Source organism: Oncorhynchus clarkii, chromosome 18 (assembly GCF_045791955.1).
Source record: "Oncorhynchus clarkii lewisi isolate Uvic-CL-2024 chromosome 18, UVic_Ocla_1.0, whole genome shotgun sequence".
Classification (NCBI taxonomy): Eukaryota; Metazoa; Chordata; class Actinopteri; order Salmoniformes; family Salmonidae; genus Oncorhynchus; species Oncorhynchus clarkii.
In genome coordinates this window covers 53,733,533-53,739,994 of record NC_092164.1, presented here as the reverse complement: position 1 = coordinate 53,739,994, position 6,462 = coordinate 53,733,533, and the positions used below count along the sequence as shown (strand labels likewise).

The following is a 6,462-nucleotide window of genomic DNA, read 5'->3' as shown; positions in this document are numbered from 1 at the left end:
CATAAGCTTGGCACATCTAGCCACTGGCATTTTTGCCCATTCTTCAAGGGAAACTGCTCCGGCTCCTTCGAGTTGGAAGGTTCCGCTTGTGTACAGCAATCTTTAAGTCATACCACAGATTCTAAAATGGATTGATGTCTGGGCTTTGATGAGGCCATTACAAGACATTTAAATGTTTTCCCTTAAACCACTTGAGTGTTGCTTTAGCAGTATGCTTAGGGTCATTGTCCTGCTGGGAGGTGAACCTCCATCCCAGTCACAAATCACTGGAAGACAGAAACAGGTTTCCCTCAAGAATTTCTCTGTATTTAGCACCATCATCCCTTCAATTCTGACCAGTTTCTCAGTCCCTACCGACGAAATACATGGTCTTCTCGAGGTGTTGTGTTTGCGACATACATAGCATTCTCCTTGATGGCCTAAAAGCTCAATTTTAGTCTCATCTGACCAGAGTACCTTCTTCCATATGTTTGGGAACTCTCCCACATGCCTTTTTTTCTGGCCACTCTTCCATGAAGCCCAGCTCTGTGGACTGTATGGCTTGAAGTGGTCCTATGTACAGAAACTCCAATCTCCGCTGTGGAGCTTTGCAGCTCCTTCAGGGTTATCCTTGGTCTCTTTGTTGCCTCTCTGATTAATGCAACCGCTGTGTCAGATTTCAAAAAACTTTACGGAAAAAGCAAACCATGCCATAATCTGAGCACGGCGCTCAGAGACCAAAACAGCCAAAGAGATATCTGCCATGTTGTGGAGTCAACATTAGTCAGAAATAGCATTATAAATACTTAGGAAGTGCAAAAACAGATACTGTATATTGGAATGGCAATGAGTTGAAAAACTACAATCCTCAGATTTCCCACTTCCTGGTTGGATGTTTCTCAGGTTTTCCAAATACTTATTTTCCACCATAATTTGCAAATAAATTCATTAACAATCCTACAATGTGATTTTCTGGATTTTTATTCTCATTTTGTCTGTCATAGTTGGAGTGTACCTATGATGAAAATTACAGGCCTCTTTTTAAGTGAGAGAACTTGCACAATTGGTGACTGACTAAATACTTTTTTTGCCCTACTGTATATAGAGTACAGGGAATATAATCAATATAGGGAAGTGCTGTTCCATCCAAGTTTATGTAAAATTAATTTAAAAAATATACCACACACACACAGTATTGCCAATGTGTACTTTACACATTTCATTACAGATTATATTTGTATATATTGCAAATAAAATAAGAAAATTTAAAACAAATCTCAAATGAATAATATTTAATATTAATTTCAAACAATGACATTAGCATTAGAATTTACCAATCGAGCATGGATCGCCATGCAGAAACATTACTTCCGCCTGGGCGTCAAAACTAGCTTCGCTGAAAGATTAATCTTCCTGAAGAAACTCTGTCTCGCTGTCTATCAATTTCCTCTATAATTTGGGTTATTCTGTATACCTAGACTTTGTTTTAGCTTTTCCTGTTTTATTCGCCATAATTTAAATATTTAAACTTGTTGAAAATGCTATTGAATATGTACTGCTATGCGTAACACTCGTGGCTCCGTCAAGTAGGATTTGCAATGGCGAATTAACCTCTTTTACGCCAGAGTTTACGACAAAGGCTGGTCTTTGAACGTATAACCATTACATATAGCCATTTACCTCAGCTCATTGGCTATCTTCCAAGCTAGATTTCAAGATGATCAGTGGTCATTGGGCGAAAATACAGTCAATCAACGATAGACCGGTCCTACCATTGTTGCGCAATGAGGTCATTGATTGGTGTCTTCAAATCGGTTTGTTTCGGTCAATACGTCCCGGGAAAAGAACCATCATGTATTGTTGTGTTAGTAACAACCAGAGGATTGCAATGAAACCAACCATGACTGGATAAATGTTTGTTTAGTGTGTGTAAATACCACGAACGCTTCTTCCAAAGTTGAATGAGACGGAAATCACGACGCAAGCGGTTTACAAATGTTTAGTGTTAGGCTATAAAAACGGATGTTATCAAACAAAACTAACATTCACTGTGTAGTTAGGACACTTGTCATTGCCACCAGAGGAAGATCTTCAATGGTAAGCAATTTATTTTATTGTTATTTCTGACTTTTGTGACGCTAATGCTTGGTTGGAAAATGCTAGTGACACGTGTGTGTGGGGCGCCGTCCTCAGAAAATAGCATGCTGCTTTTGCAGTAAACCTTTTTGAAATCTGACACAGCGGCTGGATTAATAAGACGTTCATCTTTTAAATGATGTAAGATGCATGTATTTACAAGAATGTTTACTATAACAAATGGTGTATTTAGAATGTTAGCTCTCTGCAGTTTCACCGGATGTTGGCCTGGTGGGACGTGAGCGTCTCCCCTATCCTAGAGGAGTTAAACAGCTTGGAAAATTCCAGAAAATTATGTCATGACTTTAGAAGCTTCTGATAGGCTAATTGACATAATCGGAGTTAATTGGAGGTGTACATGTTGATGTTTTTCAAGGCCTACCTTCAAAGTCAGTGCCTCTTTGCTTGACATCATGGGAAAATCAAAATAAATCAGCCAAGACCTCAGAGAAAAAATGGTAGACCTCCACAAGTCTGGAACATCCTTGGGAGCAATTTCCAAATGCCTGAAGGTACCACATTCATCTGTACAACAATAGTACGCAAGTATAAACACCATGGGACCACGCAGCCTTCAAAACACGCAGGAAGGAGACGCGTTCTGTCTCCCAGAGATGAACGTACTTTGGTGCAAAAAGTGCAAATCAATCCCAGAACAACAGCAAAGGACCTTGTGAAGATGCTGAAGGAAACAGGTACAAAGTATCTATATCCACAGTAAAACAAGTCCTATATCAACATAACCTGAAAGGCCGCTCAACAAGGAAGAAGCCACTTCTCCAAAACCGCAATAAAAAAAGCCAGACTATGGTTTGGAACTGCACATGGGGACAAAGATCGTACTTTTTGGAGAAATGTCCTCCGGTCTGATGAAACAAAAATATAACTGTTTGGCCATAATGAACATTGTTAGGTTTGGAGGGAAAAGGCTTGCAAGCCGAGGAACATCATCCCAACCATGAAGCACGGGGGTGGCAGCATCACGTGATGGGGGTGCTTTGCTGCAGGATGAACTGGTGCACTTCACAAAATAGATGGCATTATGAGCCAGGAAAATATTGTGGATATATTGAAACAACATCTCAAGACATCAGCCAGGAAGTTAAAGCTTGGTCGCAAATGGGTCTTCCAAACTGACAATGACCCCAAAGCATACTTCCAAAGTTGTGGCAAAAGGGCTTAAGGACAACAAAGTCAAGGTATTGGAGTGGCCATCACAAAGCCCTGACCTCAATCCCATAGAACATTGAACACTGAACACTGAACACTGAACACACACACAACACACACACACACACACACACACACACACACACACACACACACACACACACACACACACACACTCGGCAGCAAATTCTATTTCCTTCACTACTCCTGTTTTCTCTTCTCCTACACCTTCATCTGGGCCTCCACTAGACAGAAGCTTCTGGTTTCTTACTTCCTACACCTTCATCTGGGCCTCCAACAAACAGCAGGTCTTGAGGAGGCCAGGAGAGAACAGGTCTGGTGTTCTGTGTGTGTGTGTGTGTGTGTGTGTGTGTGTGTGTGTGTGTGTGTGTGTGTGTGTGTGTGTGTGTGTGTGTGTGTGTGTTCAGTGAGCCAGCATTGTGGAGCAGATAAAAGAGCAGAGGGTTACTAGAAAGTCATTGTTCTGTCTGTGAAATGTCATCTGTGAGTGGTTGCCGACTGTCTAGAGTTGTCGATTCTCAACATCATCCTACAGTGCACCTAACGACTCTCTAAGAGGGGAAGTGTGGCACACACACACACACCACCACCCACAGTAACTTTTAGTAGGTCAACCCCCAGGGTAGTTTTTACTTTTCTCAGGTACATTAATGCAGCAAGTTCTCAACCAATTTCCGAAAAATCTCCACCTCATTACTAAAGAAAAAATCTAAAGAAAGACAAATAAATCTGTAATTAATGGAAATATCATATTTAATTGATGACTAAAATTGAAATCATGTCTCTTATTTTCTTCAGGAAAGAGTACAAGTAGAGAAGAAATGTAAATAGTAGGAAAAAAGTAAATTACAAATGTTTTCCCCTTACTTCTCTACCCTTTCTCTCCCTGTCTCTCTGATGCCAGTCCTTGTTCTAAGAACACCTGGAATCCCATGGTGGCCCAGACTTTCTAGCTACCTGCCAGCAGTTACTTATAATCATAGAATTCCGTAGTGCTCCAAACAATTGGCCTGCTTTGTTCCTAGAACTCCTGGTATTCAGTGGCGGCCTGAACAGTCAGCCCTGGCATTTCTCAGCATTGTGCGCCTGTCTCTTCCAATCAGCTGTTTGCCTGAGGGCTGAGGCACACTAGTGATCTAATAAAGTAATACATCTTCTTATCAAAGATGCTTTGGGGGGACACTTGAGAGACAGAGAAAGAAACAGAGAGAAAGAAACAGAGAGAGAGAGAGAAAGATACAATACTTTGGTTAAAACGTTGATCCATCTCCGTTTGTCTTTCGGGGGTCTCTTGCCACTCAAGGGATGTTCATTTAATCATAGTGCTGTGGGCTAGGGAGACCTGAGGTATGTGTATGGCCTGCGGGTAAGATCACACAGGGCAGGTATCAGAGACAGATGGGGGCCAGGGGGGTAGTCGCTAGTATCTGTTAGCCCACATAGACAGAGACAGGAGCAAGTTAGCATTATATAGCGTAGCTCTACCTAATGGCACTGAATGTGCCAGGGGTACCCACATGACAAAATATTACAGTTTACTATAGAATAATACAGTACTTACTATAGAGTTATGTAGTAAACTGTAGTATACTGTAGAATACAATACTACACACTGTAGTATTCCTCAATCATGTGTATCACTTAAAATATATTAAGTATTGTAAGGATCTGGGTGTAGCTGGTGCAGAGGAGTCAGGCGCAGGACAGCAGAGATGAGTAACACAAGGAACTTTACTCAGAATATCAAAATACATGAAGTAACACCAGGCCCACAAACAACGAACCAAACTTACAATAAACAAACACGCACAAAAACCATGGGGAAAACAGAGGGTTAAATAATGCACATGTAATTGGGGAATTGAAACCAGGTGTGTAAAACAAAGACAAAACAAATGGAAGATGAAAAGTGGATCGGCGATGGCTAGAAGAACGGTGACGTCGACCGCCGAACGTCGCAAGAACAAGGAGAGGGACCGACTTCGGCGTGACAAGTATATTAAAGAATACTGTAGTAAATACTACGGTAATGTCTGTTAAAACACTACAGTCTGCAAAACACTTTTTTTTTATTATAGTAAATACTACATTATTTAATTTGTATACAGTGCCTTCAGAAAGTATTCACTACCCTTGGTTTTTTCCACATTTTGTTGTGTTACAGCCTGAATTTAAATGGATTACATTTCGAATTTGTGTCACTGTGCTACATACAATAGGAAACATTTCTAAAAAATAATGTTTTCACTTTGTCATTGTGAGGTATTGTGTGTAGATGGATAAGAAAAAAATATTTTATACATTTTGAATTCAGGCTGTAACAACAAAAATAAATCATGTGGTATGAATACTTTCTGAAGTCCTGGATACCCTTGCCATTCCCCTCTCCCATATGTCATTTTGTGCCACCCATAAGTATAGACCATACAGGTTATAGAAACGAGTAGAAGCTCAGAACTATCCATTCAGACCCCAGTCCTACCTCCCTACCTATCTACCTACCTACAGGTTATGGAACATTTGCTCTTTTAGTATTTCTCCAGTCGGTTTCCTCAAGGAGAAAGCCTCCACTTCTATGTCAAAGATAATAAAACAAAACAATGGTAAATACTACAGTATTCTAGTACTTACTACAAAACACTACATTGAATACTTCTGTAAAGTATGCAAATACACTATAGTGAATGCTAAAGTATATACATGTAGTAATACTAGAGTATTTAGACCATAGTATAATAACTACTTTTTTAAATGGGTATATAAAAAGGCAATGACACACATGTGATAGCAAATCCATTATGATTATCTTCCATAGCTCCCATAAGGATGACAAGCACACACACTCACTTCTCCAAGTCTGACATATATGGTGCACAAACATGTACAGCAGTCATCCATGGCTAATATTTACATACCTACATAAATACATACACAGGTACAGACATATTGTATAAACCCATAGGAAGACCAATACTGATACTGTATGTCTATCAATATTATTGGGATATTGAATGATCTATCTATCTGTATTTCTGCTTGGCTTAGTATATGACAATGACAGTCTGTCTGTGGAAAAAGGAAAATGTACTGTAGTATTGCAAAATTACCACAGAACAATTTGGTGCATGCCTCTTTCAAATGATGCAAGACAACAGC

General features: G+C 39.9%; 1 non-coding gene across 1 annotated transcript; it reads left to right on the top strand.

The window, feature by feature from the left end:
- Positions 1 to 5,820: 5,820 nt before the first annotated feature.
- On the top strand, positions 5,821 to 5,875 carry LOC139373966 (U7 small nuclear RNA). The gene has a single exon (XR_011627626.1). It is a non-coding gene; the product is annotated as a U7 small nuclear RNA (small nuclear RNA).
- Positions 5,876 to 6,462: the final 587 nt, after the last annotated feature.